Consider the following 21,602-nt stretch of genomic DNA (forward strand, 5'->3'; position numbering starts at 1 on the left):
AAAATATGTGATGGATCACCATAATACTTCCAAAGTATAGATACATGAAACTCTGGGTGAACTCTTAATAGACTAGGTTGCAAGGCAAGTTTGTAGGCCACCTCTCCAACTCTCTCAAGCACCTCAAAAGGGCCAATATACGGAGGGCTCAACTTGACCTTCCTCCTGAACCTCAGCAAACCCTTCATGGGTAAAACTCTGAGAAGAACCTTCTCACCCACCATATATGCAACATCAAGAACCTTCCTGTTAGCATAACTCTTCTGCCTGGACTCCGTTGTATGTACATTCTCCTAAATCCGCTTCAGTTTCTCCAAATCATCGCGGACCAAATCAGTGCCCAACAACCTAGCCTCCCCAGGCCCAAACCAACCAACCGGAGAACGACAATGCCTCCCATATAAGGCATAATAAGGAGCCATCTAAATGCTCGACTGAAATCTATTATTGTAGCCGAACTCTGCTAACGGATGAAACTGATCCCATGAACCTCCAAAATCAATGACATAGGCACGTTACATGTCCTCCAATATCTAAATAGTGCTCTCAGACTGTCCGTCTGTCTGGGGATAAAATTATATACTTAACTCGACCTGTGTGCCTATTTCTCGCTGGACTGCTCTCAATAAATGTGATGTGAATTAAGTGCCTCGATCCGAAATAATAGACACGGACACACCATGAAAGGGAACAATCTCACGAATGTAAATCCGAGCTAGCTATTCTGAAAAGTAGCTAGTCGCAACTAGAATGAAGTCTACAAACTTTGTTAGTCTGTCCACAATAACACATACTGCATCAAATTTCCTTAAGGTCCTTGGAAGTCCAACTACAAAATCCATCGTGATACACTCCCACTTCCATTCTAGAATATCAAGTCTCTAAAGAAAACCACCAGGTCTCTGATGCTCGTACTTCACCTGCTGACAGTTCTAACACTGAGCCACATACTCAACAATATCTTTCTTCATCCTCCGCTACCAATAGTGCGGCCTCAAATCCTGTTACATCTTTGCGACACCCATATGAATGGAATACCGCGAACTATGGGCCTCCTCAAGTATAAACTCTCGCAACCCATCCATATTTGGAACACAGATCCGACCCTATATCCTCAATACCCCATCATCACCAATAGATACTTCCTTAACATCACCATGTTGCACCATTTTCTTCAGGACAAGCAAGTGGGGATCATCATACAGATGCACCTTGATGCGCTCAAATAAAGAAGATAGTGAAACCACGCAAGTAAGAACTCTACTGGCCTTTGAAATATCCAACCTCATGAACCTATTGGCTAAAGTCTGAACATCCAATGCTAATGGTATCTTTCCAGCTGAAATATAAGCAAGACTCCCCAAGCTCTCCGCCTTCCTACTCAAGGCATAGGCCACCACATTGGCCTTCCCTGGGTGATAAAGAATGGTAATATCATAGTCCTTTAGTAGCTTTAACCACATTCATTGCCTCAGGTTCAGATCCTTTTGCTTAAACAAGTATTGTAGACTCATATGATATGTGAATACCTCACAAGACACGTCGTAGAGATACTGCCTCAAAATTTTCAATGCATGAACAATGGCTGCCAACTCTAAATCATGTACTGGGTAATTTCTCTCATGGGGCTTCAACTGAAGTAAAGCATAAGCAATCACTCTACCCTCCTGCATCAATACACATCCAATGCCAATCCACAAAACATTATAATAAACTATATAAAAACCCAATGCTGAAGGCAAAACCAGAACTGGTGCTCTGGTCAAAGCCGTCTTGACCTTCTGAAAGCTCTCCTCACACTCGTCAGACTACCTGAACGGGGCACCCTTCTGGGTTAATATATTCAAAGGAGATGCAATTGATGACAACCCCTCCACAAAACGGAGATAATACCCAACCAAGCCTAGAATACTCCGAATCTTAGTTGTAGAAGATGGTCTGGGCCAACTCTGAACTGCCTCCACCTTCTTCGGATCCACCTTAATCCCCACACTAGACAACCACATTGCCTAATAATCTTACTAAATCAAACCAAAACTCACACTTGGAGAATTTAGCATATAGTTTCTTCTCCCTCAAGGTCTAGAGCACGATCTTTAAATGATGCTCATGATCATCCCAGTTGTGAGAATACACCAATATGCCGTCAATGAATACAATGACAAATGAATCAAGATACGGCTGGAATCAACCCAAATGACATCACCAAAAACACATAGTGACCATAGCGAGTCCTGAAAGTCGTCTTCTAAATATCTAAATCCTGAATCTTCAACTAATGGTACCTCGATGAGAAATCAATCTTTGAGAATACCCGAGCACCCTAGAGCCGATAAAACAAATCATCAATACACAGTAGTGGGTACTTGTTCTTGACTGTAAGCTTGTTTAGCTGCCTGTAATCAATATACATTCTCATAGAGCCGTCCTTCTTCTACACAAATAAAAATGGAGCACCCCAAGGTGAAACACTCGATCTGATGAAACCCTTATCAAGTAACTCCAGCAATTGTAACTTTAATTCCTTCAACTCCATTGGTGCCATATGATATGGTGGAATAGAAATGGGCTGAGTGTCCGACACCAAGTCAACACCAAACTTTATATCCCTATCGGACATCATGCTCGGTAGGTGTGCTTGAAATAATTCTGGTAAATCTCTCACTACCAAAATTGACTCAACGGTAGTACTATCAACATCGACATCCCTCACAAAGGCTAGATATACTAAACACCTCTTCTCAACCATTGCCCTCGGGAAAGTCACCACCCTGCTATGAACATAGTCCAATGTACCTCTCTACTCCAATCTCAGAAACCCTGGCATAGCTAGTGGCACGGACTTAGCGTGACAATCCGGAATAGCATGATAGAGCGACAACCAATCCATGACCAAAATCACATCAAAGTCCACCATATTGAGTAATAGAAGGTCAACCCTGGTCTTATAATTCTCAATAGTGACCAAACATGATCGATAGACATAGTCTACCATAATAGAATCTCCCACAGGCATAGACACATAAACTGGGGTACTCAAGGAATCATGAGATATATCTAAATATGAAGCAATATAATATGAAACATACGAATACGTGGAACCCAGATTAAATAAAATTGATGCATCCCTATGACAGATAAGAACAATAGTTGTGATGACATCATCTGATGCAACAACCTCAGTCCTACCTGGAAAAGTGTAACAACATTCCTCACCTCCCTCTCTAGGACGACCTCTACCCGCCTATCCTCCACCTTTGCTGGTTGTGCATGTGGAGTAGCTACTAGAGTAGCAACCATAGCCTGTGTACCCTATGGAAGTCCACCCCTCCTGAGTCTTAGACAATCCATCATAATGTGCCTAGTATCACCACACTCGAAGAACCCTCTCAGCGGGCATGGCTGCTGGGACTGAGCCTAGCCCGGACGGCTAGAATTACCACTTTAAGCACCCTGTGCAGGAGGTGCACTGGATGATGGTTGTGCAAAATGAGTACTCTGAGGTCCCTGAATATTAGGGCACTATGAGTAGCCTGAAGTGCAAAATAAACTGGTCGACTGATAAAATCTCTACCATGATGGATCTTGCCCCCAGAATATGAGCCCCCAAATCCTCTAGAACCACGAGGGATCTTGGCCTCCCTATCCTCTCTCTCCTTACCATGAATATGTTCTAACCTCCTAGCAATCTCCACAACCTGTTGGAATGGAGTATCATTCTCCAGCTCTCGTGTCATATTGAATTTAATATCGTAATTGAGCCCCTCGATAAATCTGCAGACTTGCTCTCTAACTGCAGAAACAAAAGTAGGTGCATGGCGGGATAACTCACTAAGCATCATAGCATATTCTGACACCATCATAGTCCCCTCAAGAAACTTCTCAAACTCTGTGGGATAAACTCCCTCAAAAATAGATTAGAAATCTGAGCCTAAGTGAGTGGCATTGTACCAAAAGGCCTACCCTCATCATAAGCCTGCCACCACCTATATGCCAACCTCGTAATCTAAAATATAGTAAAGGCAATCCTGCTCACCTCCATGATTCCCATGGCACGCAAAATATGGTGGCACTGGTCTAGAAAACCTTATGCATCCTCAGAAACCGTGCCACTGAAAGTAGGAGGATCATACTTCTTGAACCTCTCAAGCCTTCTCTGCTCCTCCTCTGATGCCACTGTCCTGACCTCAGGCTGAACTACGATAATAGGGTGTGATGGCATAACATCTGGAACCTAATCAGCATGGACCCGCTGCTCTAGAGTATGGGCAGCGGGAGTCTATGCTCCTACCCCAACCTCAGAAGTAGCTGGTGCAACAAGGATCAATTTCGCATGAGACAAGGTACCAAACATGCTCAGGAACTGAGCCAAAGTATCTTGGAGTCCAGGGCTAGTAGTAGGTGTTTGCTTCCCAATCGGAGTTGTTGGTGGCTCCTCGGTCATTGCTCTGGCAGGTGCTCTAGCGATAGCACTTGCCCATCCTCGACGTCTACATCGGCCCAAGCCTCTCGCGGCTCTAGCAGGGGGCACAAGTTTAGCTCATTTCATCCGATAGTGCATGTATTCACCATATGTGAGAGAATAGAAAGACAAAAGCTCAAGCTCGAAAATCAACAAATCCGCACGAAAAGGAATAAAAGAAGTGAAATTTTCTAATAGTTCTATTGCCTCTCAAAGATAAGTACAGACGTCTCCGTACCGATTCGCTAGACTTTACCAAATCTGCTCGTGACACATAGAACCTATGAACCTAAAGCTCTGATACCAACTTGTCATGACCCAAAATCCCTCCTTATGAGTCATGATAGCACCTAGTCTCCCAACTTGGTAAGCCGGTCACTCAACATTATTTTAAACAATGAAAACATGTATTAACGAAAATGGAGTTTAACATAAATGCGGAAATAAGAGTATTACAGGCCAAAGCAGAAAATATTCAACATAATATCACAGAACTAGGTGGTAAAGAGTCACAAGCTCTAACTAAATATACGAGATCAATCCCAAATACAGTATTGTCTAAAATAAATAAATAGTAGAAATGAAACAAGAATGTGATTCTAAGGCTTGCGGTCGGATCATGGAGGAATATCTTGAAGTCTTCGATGTGTACAATGCTTTACTTTTGATAAGTCCGGTCCAAAGTACCTGGATCTGCACAAAAATATGCAGAAGCGTAGTATGAGTACACCACAATCGGTACCCAGTAAGTATAAAGACTAACCTCCGTAGAGTAGTGATGAGGTTCGAGTCGTTTGATACTTACTAGACAAATAACCTGTGCAATGAATATATCGAAGAAAATTGATAGTTGAAATATAACTGAAAACAACAATCATAACCCCTTTAGAATATGTAATAACAACTCATTGTAGTAAAATCCATTTTGATCACGAATACCAAATAGAGGTAAGCCATGTGATGAAATTCTAAACGTAAGCTTTCAAAAATAATTATGAAATAAGAATAACAGCCCCGTCTCAACACAAACACAACAACAATGAAGACACCCCAAAATATCACATAACATCATCAAAATGCCACCCTTATTTCGTCACATTCGCATATAGCCACCCTAATATTTCCACGTGGGCAGCTCGAGATAATGCCACCATTATTTCGCCCCACGCGCACAATCATAGACAAAGGAATCGCATGGAAAAACCTCATGCTAACACCCCCAATCAATCCACTCAATATGTCCACAAGTGCCAACATGCCACATAACAATAATGCCAAGTGCCACGATATTACAACAATAGTGCCTAAATGTCATCAAACTATAAGTTTACAACTTTCAACAATCATGCACGAGGACATAACAAATAATCATAGAAGCGGATGGATGTTCAATAGATAAAGCATCTATATGGATAAGTCAATGAAATGAGAATGATCAAATAGTCATAAAGTGATTCACAAATTTCATATAAAAGCTCATTATTACATTAAGGCATATTAATAGCCTACGGTCTATTCAAGTCAAAACCACACATAGTGTTCGTATACATGCTCGTCACATCATGTACATGCCACTTAACACATTATATAATTCAACAATTAGGAATAGCACCTAAGGGGTATTTCCCTCACACAAGGTTAGGCAAGATACTTACCTCAAACAAGCTAAATCAGTCCACTAATAACCCTTCCCACACAAATCAACCTCCAAACGGCTCGAATCTAGCCAAAATAACTTAATATTAATAATAATTCATAGCAAAGGGCTTCAAATGATAAAGCTAAGATCTTTAATCAAAATATATTAAAAAAAGTCAACCCCGAACCCGTACTCCATAACTCGACCAAACTCACAAATTCCGAACAAACATTCAATTACGAGTCCAACCACACTAATTTCATCCAATTTCGATCTCCAAATCGACCTTCAAATCACCAAATCTCACTCCCCAATAATATAGTCTAAAATCCCCAAATTCACCTTAAATTCACATAAACTAGGTGTAATAATCAATGGGTAATCAATATCTATCATCAAAATTGAATAAACATCAGTTACTTCTTCAATTGCAGCAAAAAGTCTCCCAAATATCGCCCTTAGTCGAGCTCCAAAACTTCCAAAATGAGAAAACAATAAAACAAATTCAAATATATAAAGTCTGCCAGTGATTTTGCATCTGCGGTCACTTAACCACATATGTGGCTCCGTATTTGCCGTTTCAAGCTCGCATCTGCGAGTCCCTCCCAGCCTCTGACCTTCTGTATTTGCGGACAATTACATGCATTTGTGCATCCGCATATGCGGCTCCCCGTCTGAATCTGCAGACCCAGCCTCAATCCGCTTATGCGATCAACAAGCCGCTTCTGTGACCTCGCACCTGCGGCCAATCCCTCGTAGGTGTGAATGCATCAGAACTCCAAACTTCAGCAATTCATCAAAGTCTAAAAATGATCTACCAAGAATCCGAAACACACCCAAGGCCCCCGGGACACCATCCAAACTTACCAACAACTCTTAAAACACAATACGAACCTACTCGAAGCCTCAAATAACATAAAACAACACCAAAACTCTGAATCTCACCCCAATTCAAGCCTAGTGAACTAAGGAACTTCCAATTTTCAAAACTCATGTCGAACTATTTCAAATCCACTCCGAATGACCTCAAATGTTGCATGCAAGTTCTAAATTACACAACAACCCTATTCCAACTCCCGGAACTGAAATTTGATATCCACATAATCAACTCTCAGTCAAATCTATCAACTCTCCAAACCTTCAACTTTCTATCTTTCGCCGAGAAACACCAAACCATCCTACGAAAATCCATATTTGGATATATGCTTAAGTGCAAAATCACCATAAGAAGCTATTGGAACCATCAAAACTCTATTCCGGAGTCACCTACATAAAAGTCAATCTTCGGTTAACTCTTACAACTTAAGCTTCTAACATTGGGACTAAGCGTCACAATTCACTCCACAACCTCCCTAAAACCAAACCAACCACCTTGGCATGTCATGTAACCACAAATACACATATATAAAGCATCAAATGGGGGAAATGGGGCTAAAATACTCAAAACGACGGGCTAAGTCATTACATTATTTATGATTATTCAGCTATTGAGACAATTTAATTATGTAATTTGAGTTCATTGTTGTTATTTGAATGTTAGATTGCCTAAGAAGTAGTGCTATGCGCGGTCATGGCTTTGGTAGGTTTTGGGGTCGTGATAAGTTGGTTTCAGAGCACTAGGTTGCTTAGTTCTAACGAGTCATGACCAAATCTAGTAGAGTCTTATAGATTGGTAGGGAGACGTCTGTACTTATCTTTGAGAGACTACTTGGCTACTAGGAAACTTCATTTTCTTTTGTTCTCTATAGTGTGGATTTGCCTATCCCTGAGTCTAATTACTTTAATTTTTATTCTCTCACAGATGGTGAGGACAAGATCATCGGGCGCAACTGAGCAGGCACTGGTACCCCAAGCTAGGGTAGTGAGAAGCCGGGGTCGAGGCTGAGGTAGGGGTGGAGCACGCGCCACATCTAGAGCCCCCGCTCGTGCAACTGCTGTTGAGCCAACAGTAGATCCTATTGAGGAGTAGGTGCATGATTATGTGGAGCGGAGGTACTAGCTCAGGTTCCTCATGTCTTATTTGTTTCGCCAGCTATTCCTAATGCCTTGATTTGCATGGTTGGTTTGTTCGAGAGTTTGGCTCAGGCAAGGGCCTTTCCTACTATTCCAACTACTTCCCAGGCATGGGAAGGAGCGCAGACTCCAGCTACCCATACCCAAGAATAGGTGGCCCATGGTTATTAGACTCCTGCAGTGTTGCTAATTGGGGGAGTCCAATGGAGTTGACTTCACCGCCTTTCAGTTGCAGGATTCGGCCAAAAGGTGGTGGGAGGTATATGAGATGGGTCGACCAGAAAGATCACCTTCTATTACGTGGGCTTAGTTCTCCATAGTCTTCTTAGAGCAATTTGGGCCACGCTGAGAAGGCAATTCGAGTACCTACAACTAGGCCAGATGTCAGTTACTGAGTATGAGATGAGGTTTATAGAGATGTCTCGCCAAGCTTCTACTTTGATTCCCCCAGATGAGGAGAGAGTGAGGATATTTTTTTAGGGTCTTTACTATAGTATTTACCTTGCTATGGCTAGAGAGATCGAGACCGTGACTGCATTTCACCAGGTTGTGGAGATAGCGCGTCGTGTTGAGCGCATCCACAGTGAGGCTAGGGAGATCATACAGGGCAGGGACAAGAGGTCCCGATATTCAGGTAGCTTCAGTGATGACTCGTTTGGAGGCCAAGGTCGATTCAAGAGAGGCCATTCTAGTAGACCGGTTTATCATTCACCACCACCCAGCCGAGGAGCTTTACTTTAGTTTTCATTCAGTACACTTCTAGCTCAGAGCTCTTACCGCGCTCCATCTGTTTAGGGTTCATCAATACCGAGTTCTTCTAGTTGTTACTCTGGTTCACAGGGTCCGACTTAGACCCCACAGTCATTTCCAGTAAGAGGTTTCTATGAGTGTGGAGTGTTGGGGCATGTCAAGAAGTAATGTCCCTATCTTCGCAGAGGTCCAGTCAGCAGGGAGGCCAGACTATGATTCTCACACCAGTTGCTACCCCACCGGCTCAGCCAGCTCGAGGTAGAGGTCATTTAAACCATAGTCGTCTTAGAGGGGGAGATCTGTCTATTGGAGGTCAAGCCAGATGCTATGCTTTCCTAGGGAGGACCTAGCATGTTGCTTTAAATGAAGTGATTACAGGTATTGTTTCTGTGTTCCGCAAGGATGCTTTGGTATTGTTTAATCCTTTTTCCATCTATTCATATGTCTTATCATAGTTTGCTTCTTGTCTAGATATGCCTCATGGTTTTCTTGATGTTCCTATGCATGTGTCTACACCTGTTTGTGATTTTATTGTGGTGGATGGTGTTTAACGGTCATGTGTTGTCACTATTTTTGGTTTTGAGACAAGGGCAGACTTTCTATTATTAGATATATTGGATTTTGATTTGATCTTGGGTATGGATTGGTGTCACGGCCCAAACCGCAAGGCCGCAATGGGCACCCGGTACCTTACTCAACCGAGTACCAAAGTAACATGTCTTTCTTATCATTCCATCATGGGTAAGTGGGCCAGAAGGGTCGTCATGAGATAACAAGAATAAAGCATAAGGGAATACTCGACATAGGACCACCCAACATGATATACAAACTTATACATGTGACATACGTGCCTATAGGATCAAAATGATCACTCGTACACTGAACATAAGCCGACAAGTCCATACAATATTTCATATACATGACATATGTCAACAAGCCTCTAAGAGTACATAAACGTCATAAAGTCCGAGACAGGGCCCCGCCATACTAATAAATACATGTCCAAAGCATACTGACCAAATAGGCAACTCTAGAGGAAGTGGGGTGCCACAACACCTTCTGCTAAGACGATAGCCTACTAGAAGGACTGTCAACCTATCTATCGGGACCTGCGGGCATGAAACACAGTGTCCCTAGGCAAAAGGGACGTCAGTACAAATAAAGTACCAAGTATGTAAGGCATGAAAGCAGTATATAAAAGACATGAAAGAAACATGGAGTAAAGAACTCAACTTGTAAGTATGAATAACTTTGTGAATCATGAAACATTTACAATTTCATGCATATGCATATAAATGTCATATCATGCATAGGTATATGCGCACATAACATCATCAAGCCTCTGAGGGCATCCCATCATATCATCTCAGCCTCTGTGGGCAAAATCATCAACGTATACCAGATGATCAGGTGGTGGTGCATATATAATGCCATAACATTTCCCCATACCCTATATACATATAATATACGCGTATATAATGACATCTGGTCATGGGTCAATGTACATATATAAATGAATGCAATGCAATAGAAGTAAGTCAATAAGATGTCTCGGGATGTCATAAGATCAATATGCCTTCGATTAGTATCATGAAATAAACTTTATCAACTTACGTATTTTCTGAGACCCATGAATTGACGATATAATAATAGGACACATGGGGAATCAAGAACATAGGCACCCTTAGTATTTCTAAGAATAGAGTCATTTGTGAAGGTTTCGCGTTTGCTCATTTCATTTGTATCATATGTATCATGCCAAAAGGAAAGAAGGGATAGCCTTAACATACCTTTGCAATCTTCTCTCCAATCGTCAACCATGCTCAATATGATCTTCTTATGTCTACAATGAGTAAACCGACTTCGTCATCATCATATAAGCGTTGTAACTCTCATATTTCAAAACCAATAATTCTTTCAAAAAAATGGACAGCACCGCACGTGTTTTTACTACATCCCATAAATTACTAAAAGTCACCAAACAACCCAAAAAACAACAATATTATTCACAATAAGCTCTCTGATTACTTCAACAACCATTTTGAGCGGCAAGCTCGATTTACAATTAACAAAATATAATTTAATCTAATTCTTTTTCGATGAATCTTTCTACAACATCTATAACATCATACGTATTCTTACTGTATCATTTTCATCCCAAAATAGCATAAGAATAATCTTCAAAAATAGTCCACACGCCTAGAACCTTAACCTTTATCGTCAACCTCTTGTTTTTCATGTTATCTTCTTCAATCAACTGAATTAGCACATGGATAAGCTTAATTATAGCATCCACAACATAATAAAACTATTTATAATAATTTCCAGCCACAACAAACTATTTATATATCCTCAACACAAGCTTAACCACACGCCTGGCAAAGATCATCACAAGTTACATTCATAATGAGCTGAAAATTAGGTCAAGTGTAGTTGAGATTTTCTCCCAATATACTTGGAATTAAGGGATTATTCACATATAATATTTAAGGTCTACAAGTCTAGTTTCTAATGCATTAAACTTTTTTTTTGATACTACGTAGGAGTAGAGGTATATTCGAATTTTTGTAAGATTGCGCAAGCAGATCCCATGGGACCCACTTAGGCGGTGGCTGATTCTCCAACCTTCAAAGATCGGGGAAAAGCTCATTTGGGATCATATTTCGACCCAAATAGACCCTATATGCTCCCAAAACACTCTCAAATCAGTCTCCATGATTTTAGAGTGAAAACCAAAGATAAAAACATGAATACAGCGCTAGAAATCCCCCGGTACTTCCTAGATCGTAGTTCTTCATCTTGTGGCTGCTTTGGAGGATCCTTCAAAGTGATGTAACCTCATATTTAGTGTTGTTCTTGTTGATTAAGGTAATAACCAGTCCCTCCCTCATATATATATTAGAGTTTCAAGGAGAAATACAAGTGTTTACACACCAACTTGAACACAAAAGTTGATTCAAGAACAGAATACAACTCCTATAGTGTTGTGGTGTGATTGAGGGTTGTTGTGAGCTAAACCAGCGGGGTATTACAAGTTTCATCTACTTCATAAGATAAGTAAATCATGTTATTGGTTGTGCTTAAGGTTAATCATGTGTTGGTTGAGTTGTTTGAGTGAAAATCTATAAGATAGTGATTGACATGGAATAAGGAATCGTTATCTTTTTTTTTTGTGGTCTGTGTTGAGTCTATATAAATAGTTTGTTGTGGCTAGAAATTGTTATAAATAGTTTGCTTATGTTTTGGATTCTGTGGTTAAGCTTATCCATGTGCTAATTCAGTTGATTGAAGAAGAAAACATGAAAAACAAGAGGTTGACGATAAAGGTTAAGGTGCTAGTTGTGTGGACTATTTTTGAAGATTATTCTTATGATGTTTTGGGCTGAAAATGATACATTAAGCATACATATGATGTTATAGATGTTGTATGAAGATTCATGGAAAAGGAATTAGATTAAATTATATTTTGTTAATTGTAAATCGAGCTTGCCGCTCAAAATGATTGTTAAAGTAATCAAAGAGCATATTGTGAATTATATTGTTGTTGTTTGGGCTGTTTGGTGACTTTTAGTAAATTATGGGATGTAGTAAAAATAGGGGAGGTGCTGTCCGTTTTCTTGTAAGAATATTAGTTTTGAAATATGAGAGTTACAACGCTGATATGATGACGACGAAGTCGGTTTACTCATTGTAGACATAAGAAGATCATATCGAGCTTGGTTGACAATTGGAGGGAAGATTGCAAAGGTATGTTAAGGCTATACCTTCTTTCCTTTTGGCATGATACATATGATACAAATGAAGCGAGCAAACACGAAACCTTCACAAATGACTCTATTCTTAGAAGTACTAGGGATGCCTATGTTCTTGATTCCCCATGCGTCCTATTATTATATCGTCTATTCATGGGTCTCAGAAAATACGTAAGTTGATAAAGTTTATTTCATGATACTAACCGAAGGCATATTGATCTTATGACATCCCGAGACATCTTATTGACTTACTTCTATTGCATTGCATTCATTTATACATGTACATTGACCCATGACCAGATGGCGTTATATGCGTGTATATTATATGTATATGGGATATGGAGAAATGTTATGGAATTATATATGCACCACCACTTAATCAGCTGGTATACGTTGATGATTTCGCCCACAGAGGCCGAAATGATATGATGGGATGCCCTCAGAGGCTTAATGATGTTATGTAAGAATGTACCTATGCATGATATGACATTTATATGCATATGCATGACACTATAAATGTTTCATGATTCACAAAGCTATTCATACTTACAGTTTGAGTTCTTTACTCCATGTTTCTTTCATGTCTTATATACTGCTTTCATGCCTTACATACTCGGTACTTTATTTGTACTAACGTCCCTCTTGCTTGGGGATGTTGCGCTTCATGCCCGCAGGTCCCGATAGACAGGTTGACAGTCCTCCTAGTAGGCTATCGTCTTAGCAGAAGGTGTTGGGGCACCCCACTTGCTCCAGAGTTGCCTATTTGGTCAGTATGCTTTGGACACATATTGATTGGTATGGAGGGGCCCTCTCCAGGCCTTTATGACATTTATGTACTCTTAGAGTTTTGTTGACATATATCATGTATATGGATGATTGAATGGCCTTGTCGGCCTATGTTTTGAGTATACAAATGATCATTTCGATCCTATAGGCTCGTATGTCACATGTATAAGATTGTATATCATGTTGGGTCGTCCTATATCGAGTATTCCCTTATGTTTTATTATGGTTATCTCATGACGGCCCTTCTGGCCCACTTACCCATGATGGAATGATAAGAAAGATATATTACTTTGGTACTCTGTTGAGTAAGGCACTGAGTGCCCGTCGCGGCCCTGCGATTTGGGTCATGACAAACTTAGAATCAGAGCAGTTCTGTCCTAGGGAGTCTACAAGTCGTGTCTAGTAGAGTCTTGTTTATGGGTATGTTGTGCACCACACTTATAAGCTGGAGGCTACAAGACATTTAGTATTGTCACTCTTTCTTCTTACTCTAGATCGTGTGGTAGATCTCAGCTGTAAGAATTCAAACTCTTAAATTGTATTTTATTCATAATACAATGATACCTACATCCAGAAAAACAATTGGTAAGAGATTGAATGTGGCTGTGGAAGAGTTGAGTTAGAGGAACTCGATTTTGCATCATGCTTATGATGAATAAATGTAAGGTCTTTTGTATATTATATGTGTACTAAGACGTGTAGGCTTCTGGATAAAGAGCCCTAAGACATTAATATCTATCCACCCATATGATTTAAAAAGCAACAAAAGAATTAGAAGGTAGATACAAGTTTCAACATGTAAAATAAGCAAGGTGAAGAAGGGTACGAGGTACCCAGTTAGTGAAGATTATCAGTTTTTACAAATCAGGTAGAGAAATATAAGTATTCTAAGTTACCTTCAACAGTAACAGAGGTATGTATAATTGGCCACACCCATCTCAGTTATGCCCTATGGGAGCTAACAGATATAGTTTAAGAGAAGGATGGGATATCAGGATCCAGCTAGGGTTAGAGTAACCCAAAATGGTGGATGGATTGTTAGCATTAGCTGATATTTTCGAAGGATATTGCAAATGTGGTAATAGTTCTCCTTGTGAGACCCACAGATGGTGCACTCTATAATAGTACAGTTAGATATGAATACTAGAAGTTCAAAAAATTTAGAAGATAGGCATTGGAATCCTAGATGGGATAAATATTTACCTTAGTATGGCTCATATCCCTAGTAAAGAGAGAATGTTAGGCGACCCATATAGCCAGTGGATGGAGCAAGGGGAGCTAAAAGCGAAAGAATATTTTGTTAATGTTTTCAAAATAAGGTAATAGACGAAAATATTAGAAGGATAATAAGAAGAGAGTAAATGAAGTATTATGAGTAAGATGTGATAAATGGGTGATAACAGTAAATCAAAATATGATAGGATGGCAGAGTCTATAGTCAAGTGAAGGAAAATCTAGAACCCCCAGAGTAATAGAAATTAGTATGGGCTAGTAAGCAAGATAAATATCGAACATGAATTAGGGACCGGAGGATTTGATAATAGTCGACATCGTGACAATTTCAGAGATCGCGTTTCGAAAATAATAGAATGGACAACAAAAGAATAACCTTTAAAGGTCATTCAGGAAAACGCTTCCCTAAAGCATGCACTGTGAGTAGTGTTATGCTTAAGGGACTAAGTGTGTCAGTTACACTCGGTGTCACCTTCGTGCGTAAAAAATTCAGTTATCCCTGGTAAAGAAGGGTTACCGCAAGGCGAGTAAGAGTACGTGAAGATGTAAAAAGACGCCAAAGATGAAGAGGTAAAACATTAATAGGTAAAGCTTCATAGAATTAAATGTTAGTACTCTCCTAAAGGGGGAAGATGGTGTGATATGGTATTAAGTCAGAGTTATGTGGTTCAGGTAACTATAGAATAGTAAAGGAAGAATGTGGTAGAAAGGCGAAAGGAATGAGATTGCATTTATTCAAATCCTACAGATATGTTATGACTTCAAAACATTATGCAAGCACGATGCCGGGGAGAGGCGGTAAGGGTTCCAACACTAGATGTTATTGATTAATAAGTGCAAATAAACACTTGATACATAAGGAGCCAGTGCGAGGGTAAGTTAAGACAAAGGACATAACCCAAGAGGGATTACCTAGAATATAGATATGAGAATGGACCAACGAATAGTTAGTAGTTAATTCAGGAAGAGCCTAGTTATGGCTAGACAAGCGGATACAAACAAATCAGCAGATTGTGCAAAATAAACGTAGTGAACCCCAACATAGTGAATTCAGTCTCGCAGATATGACGTCATAATCCTTGAGAAATATTCATATAGGAGTTGAGGTAATTAAAGGAATAGTATAAGTGTTACAGAAATAAAAGAGAGTGCTGCTAGGAAGACAGTCAAAAATTTCAGTTCAGAAGCAACCCTACGAGCACAAAGGCGCGGGGGTAAGTAACTAGGGATAATTATAGACGAGCAAGAACATCAAAAAATTTGTCGGGTATATGATGTAATAAGCTTGCAGCTTTACAAGAGTCAGAGGGTCTCCCTTAAGTACTACAACGAAAGACTAGCTGAGTAAATAAGGAAGAAGGCTTCAACCTAAGCATAGTGACCTAAAGAGGAAATGATCTTGTAACAACAATCTCCCTACAATATCGTATGAATTCTATAAGAAAGTAAAATCTATTGTGACCAATGAACGGGAAGTAAAATCAAAAGTAATATTTGAGATCACATGAGTTGCATGGAATACTAGTATTTGTGGGCACTAAGAAAAGCCAAGTATCTAAGCAGGAAGTGGCAGAACGGCCAGGAAAAATAATTGCTCACATTTAAAGACAACTGAGAAGGCACAGAAGGAAATCTATTGTGCTAGCAAATTAAAGGAAGGTTGCGAGTAGTATAAATAGATATGTGTAGGTCGCAAGATAAAGTATCATAGAATGACAAGGTTTTAGGTAGCTAGGGATGGGGATAAGAAAAAGTGAGTGAGAAGGTGACGAGAATAGGTAAGTCCTAGGGATCAAACCCATCAAAATAAGAGAGTTGATGGTTTCCGTAAGTTATAGAAAGCTCAGTATAGCCTTAATGAATGCAAAGGAGTCTAAGACTAGTAGCATTTAGAAGAGATGGAATGCTGCCCCGGTAGTAGAATAAGGGTGTAATTGTGATAGATAAGAGGATGATGTTTGGGCCTTTGATTGAGTAATGATTCAAAGAAAATTCCATGAATTGCATAGGATTAGAATACCCCCCCCCCCATAAGATGAATCGCGTTTGGATACTATGAAATATGGGTATTGAAGTATAGTATCATCCCTAGGTGGATCAGGAAAATAACTTCAGATGTTCCCCAATGAGACGTAGCCCTAGTGACAGTGTATTACGTAAGAAATTTCAAGTTATCAGTGGTAGATTACAGATCAATATTAAGGTGAATCAACAATGGATTGATAAAAGTTACAAAGTATGAGATGAGATTATCCCATCATTCTTAAGATGAACAGTAATAAGGAAGCATTAAAGAACTTAGATTTATACATATAGGGTAAGTAGTGAGAGAGTAACCTGGAGTTGGGTAGCAGACCTTGGTAGTAATAAATCGAAGTAAGAGTTAGAGGCTTGTAGACAGATGTCATGTATATGGATACTTGTATGGCCTTGTAGGCCTATATTTTGAGAATACAAATGATCATTTCAGCCTTATAGGAACATATGTCACATGTATAAATTTGTATATCATGTTAGGTCGTCCTATGTCGAGTATTCTCTTATATTTTATTCTGGTTATCTCATGACGACCCTTCTAGACCATTTACCCATGATGGTATGATACGAAAGATATGTTATGTTGGTACTCGATTGAGTAAGGCACTGGGTGCCCGTTGCGTCCCTTCAGTTTGGGTTGTGACAATTGGTTATCCCCGTACCATGTTATTCTTGACTGTCACGCTAAGACCGTGACATTAGCAATGCTGGGATTGCCGAAGTTGGAGTTGAAGGGTTCTCTTGGTTGCACTCTTAGTAGAGTGATTTCATTCATTAAGGCTCAACGAATGGTTAAGAAGGGATGTTTGGTGTGTCTAGATTTTGTTAGAGATGTTAATGTTTATACTCCTACTATTGAGTCAGTTCCAGTAGTGAGGGAGTTTCAGGATGTGTTGCCAGTAGACCTACCAGGTAAGCCACCCGATGGGGATATTGATTTTGGCATTGATTTGGCACCGGGCATGTAGCCTATCTCTATTCGTCAGTATCGTATGGCTCCAATGAAGTTGAAAGAATTGAAGGAACAATTGCAAGAGGTGTTAGATAAGGGGTTCATTAAGCCTAGTGTATCACATTGGGGTGCACCGATGTTGTTTGTTAAGAAGAAGGATGGTTCTATGAGAATGTGTGTTGACCATCAACAGTTGAACAAGGTGACCATCAAGAACAAGTATCCACTACTGCATATTGATGATTTGTTTGATCAGTTTCAGGGTGTTAGGGTATTCTCGAAGATTTACTTGAGATCAGGGTACCATCAGTTGAAGATTAGGGCTTATGATATTCTTAAGATGACTTTCAAGACACGTTATGGGCATTATGAGTTTTTGATGATGACTTTTGGGCTATCCAATGTCCCAATATCCTTTATGCACTTGATTAACAGTGTGTTCTGGCCTTATTTGGATTTGTTTGTTATTGTGTTCATTGATGATATATTGGTGTATTCACATAGCAGGGAGGAGTATGAGCACCATTTCAGGATCGTGCTCCAGACATCAAGGAAGAAGAAGCTATATGCTTTATTTGGAGGTATTACTTCAAATTTCCAACTTTGGTCAAATAGAGCTAAGTCATCCCAGGAAACTCCAAATCAAAATCTGGTCATACACCTAAGTCTGAAATCACCATACATATCTATTGGAACCATCAAAATACCATTCAGAGGTCGTTTACATAAAAGTCAAACCTCGATCACTCTTACAACTTAAACTTCCATAACTGACACTAAGTGTTCCAAATCACTCCTGAACCTTACCGAAGCCAAACCAGCCAACCTCTCAAGTCACAAGACAACTAACACACACACATAGAGAAAGCATCAAATAGGGAAACATGGCTCAAATACATAAAATGGTCTGCCGGGTTATTATACGAATCTGACCTTTAACTAGCCGACCATGTGCCAAAAGTATATATTGGCATTTTAATAGGTTAAGCAAGTTCGTTGTTTACACGACTTCAGGCAGATAAAGCAGCTATAAAAGCTATGCTTGTCAATCAAGTAGGTATGTCTGTACAAATTATCTAGGCCTGTATTCGGAGTTTTCCTGGAGTTGGTAAGGCAAAATGAGGATACCCTAGCCCATTGAGTTCTCTACCTCGGGACATCGACATCATACACTCTATTGAAATAGATTTCGTGGAAAACCAGCTATATCTAATCTTGGTTGTCCTTTCACCCTAGCCATAAGTCATTCCCGTATTTTGCCACATACGTGGGTTCTGTCCTCCAAGGCCTGTTAGAGCTCTTTTCAACCTGCTCATGGCTAGATCGAGTAGTTATAAGAGTTGACCGGGGTTTAGATTTTTTGTAAACGACCTTGGAATGATATTATGATAGTTCCAATAGGTTTGTATGGTGATTTTACACCTAGGCATATGTCCGAATTTGGATTTGGAGGTCCCTATGTAGATTTGGCTCTAAAGGGAGAAAGTTTAAAATTTGAAGCTTCGAAAGATTCATGGGTTTGACTGGGAGTTGAATTTGATGTTATCAGGTTTGGATTGTTGTTCTGGAAGTTGAAATAGATTCATTCTGTCATTTGAAACTTGTGTGAAAAAATGGAGTTATTCCACGTTGGCTAGACATGGTTCGGCAAGAGTTTTAGAAGTTTGAATGTAGATTGGTTAAATAAGCATGAATTGAGGTGAGATTTATAGTTTTGATGCTATTTTGTGTGATTTGAGGCCTTGAGTAGGTCCGTTTTATATTTTGGGAATGATTGGTAAGTTTTGACAGGGTCCCAAGGGGCTCGGGTGTGATTCAAAATGATTTTGGATTGTTTGGTGTCTTATAGCACTTATGATTTTGGTTTTTTCGCACCTGCGAGTTTTGATCCACAGGTGCGAGTCCACAGATGTGGACAGTGGGTCGTAGATGCAGAGGAATATTGGGGCAGTGTGGTCAGCAAATGCGGATTCTTATGCGGAGAAGTGCGAGTGCATATGCGCATCTTTGTCCGCAGAAGTGGTTGGTCGGCTTTTTAGTCATGCTCGCAAAAGGGACGTCGCAGAAGCGGCAGTTTTTATTGCATATGCGAAAAAGACTGGGCAATATAATAAATTCGAGGGTTTGGCTTATTTTATCATATTTTGAGATAGGGAGCTCGGATTGGGGCATTGTTTATGTGATTTTCACCATTTGGATTGGGATAAGTGTTCTTGACTCAAATTTGATTATTATTCATGACTCCATCCTTAAATTTGGCATTTGATTGGTGTTCTAAGTGAAATTGGGTATTTTGGCAAAACTTTTCTAAATCAAAAAATATAAATTTAAACCCCAATTCAGAGTCGAATTTGTTTGAAACATGTATTCCAATGGGTAGTCGGGATTTGTGACTTTTGTCGGGTTCTGGGAGGTAGGACCGAGTTAACCTTTTGATATTTAATAAAGATTGGAGCTTTATTACTTGGAATCGATTTCTATAGCCATGTTTGATGTTATTGAGTTATTTTTTACTAGATTTGACCCGTTCAGAGGCTGATTCGGGAGGCAAGAACTTTATAAAGTATTGATTTGGCTTGTTTGAGGTAAGTATCTTTCCTAAAATTGTGTGAGGGAATACCCCTTAGGATTTGTCCTACTTAACTGCCTATTTGTGTTACGTGAAAAGTGACGTGTGCATGAGGGGACGAGCGTGTGCATGAGTGTTATGTGTAGCTTGTGATCGTATTAGACCTTAGGCTATTCATATGCCTTAAGTAGAAAATTTGCTTTATATGAAACATTCTCGATCACTATGTGACTAAATGAACATGATTTTTAATTAATTTAGTCGTACTCATGCCTTATATGTTGAACACCCATCCATATTTTTATCGTTGTCATGTCCTTGTGCACCTTGTTGAGCTTATATTATTTATGAGATTTGATATTATTGTTTTGTGATAATTGTGGCACATGTGGACATGTTGGACGGATTGTTTGGATGTTGTCACGAGGTTTCTACCGTGCGATTGTGATTGATATTGTTGCTGTAACGATCTGACCGGTTGTTTTGTATATTTGAGCCTTGTTTCCCCTTTTGAAGCTTTCTGTATGTCTATTTGTGGTTTTATGACTTGAGGGGGTGGTTGGTTTCGTTTCGGTGATATTTTGGAATGATTTGGATCATTTGGTTCTTGGTTAAGAAGCTTAAGTTGGAAATATTGGACGAGATTGACTTTTGTGAAAATGACCCCAGATCGGTATTTTGATAGCTTCAATGGGTTCTTATAGTGATATTGGACTTGGTCTTATGCCTAGAATTGAATTCAGAGAATCCTAGGTTGATTTGGCTTGCTTTGTCGAAAGTTGAAAATTTTAAGGTTTAGAAATATCCTAAGTTCGACCGTTAGTTGACTTTACGGCTATCGGGTTAAGATTTTGGTTTCGGGAGTGGGAATAGGTCTAATTTTTCATTTGGAACTTGTCTGCAAAAATTTGTGTCATTCCGAGTTAGTTTGATAGGAATCGGATGCTTGGTTGTGATACTAGCGATTCTTGAGTTCATTATGAAATTTCATGTGTTTTAATGTCTGATTCGTGGTTCAGTATGTTATTTTTGTGTTTTGATCGCGCGAGACTTCATATGGCTTTTTTAGACTTGTGTGGATGTTTGGTGTGGAGCCCCGAGGGCTCGGGTGAGTTTCTGATGTGTTTTGGATTGGTTTGAACTTGTTCGAGGTTGCTGGTGTGCTGGTGCTACAGTTATCGCAATTACGAGCACCAACATCGCAATTTCAAAATTATCAGGGGAATCTTAAGTATCGCAATTGCGGCACCTTGATTGCAATTGCGAAGGTTGGCCTTTGGCTTGGTAGCTCGCATTTGCGACCAGCTGGCCGTATTTTCGAAAGAGACTGACATCGCAAATGCGAAGTCAGTGTCGAATTTGCGACATTCCTTGGGCTTGTCAGGTGCTGAATTTGTGATGGAATATCC

General features: G+C 39.8%; 1 long non-coding RNA gene across 1 annotated transcript in view; it reads right to left on the reverse strand.

Moving 5' to 3' along the window:
• Positions 1-4,905: 4,905 nt before the first annotated feature.
• The window catches only part of LOC107760787 (uncharacterized), a 42,244-nt gene continuing 25,547 nt past the window's right edge, over positions 4,906-21,602 (reverse strand). Inside the window, exons 4-5 of the long non-coding RNA XR_012698888.1 lie at positions 10,655-10,707; positions 4,906-5,155 (exon numbers count right to left, since the gene is read on the reverse strand). This is a non-coding gene — a long non-coding RNA (uncharacterized LOC107760787). The remainder of the gene's footprint in view (positions 5,156-10,654; positions 10,708-21,602) is intronic.

The sequence above is a fragment of the Nicotiana tabacum genome, chromosome 14, assembly GCF_000715075.1.
Source record: "Nicotiana tabacum cultivar K326 chromosome 14, ASM71507v2, whole genome shotgun sequence".
Classification (NCBI taxonomy): domain Eukaryota; kingdom Viridiplantae; phylum Streptophyta; class Magnoliopsida; order Solanales; family Solanaceae; genus Nicotiana; species Nicotiana tabacum.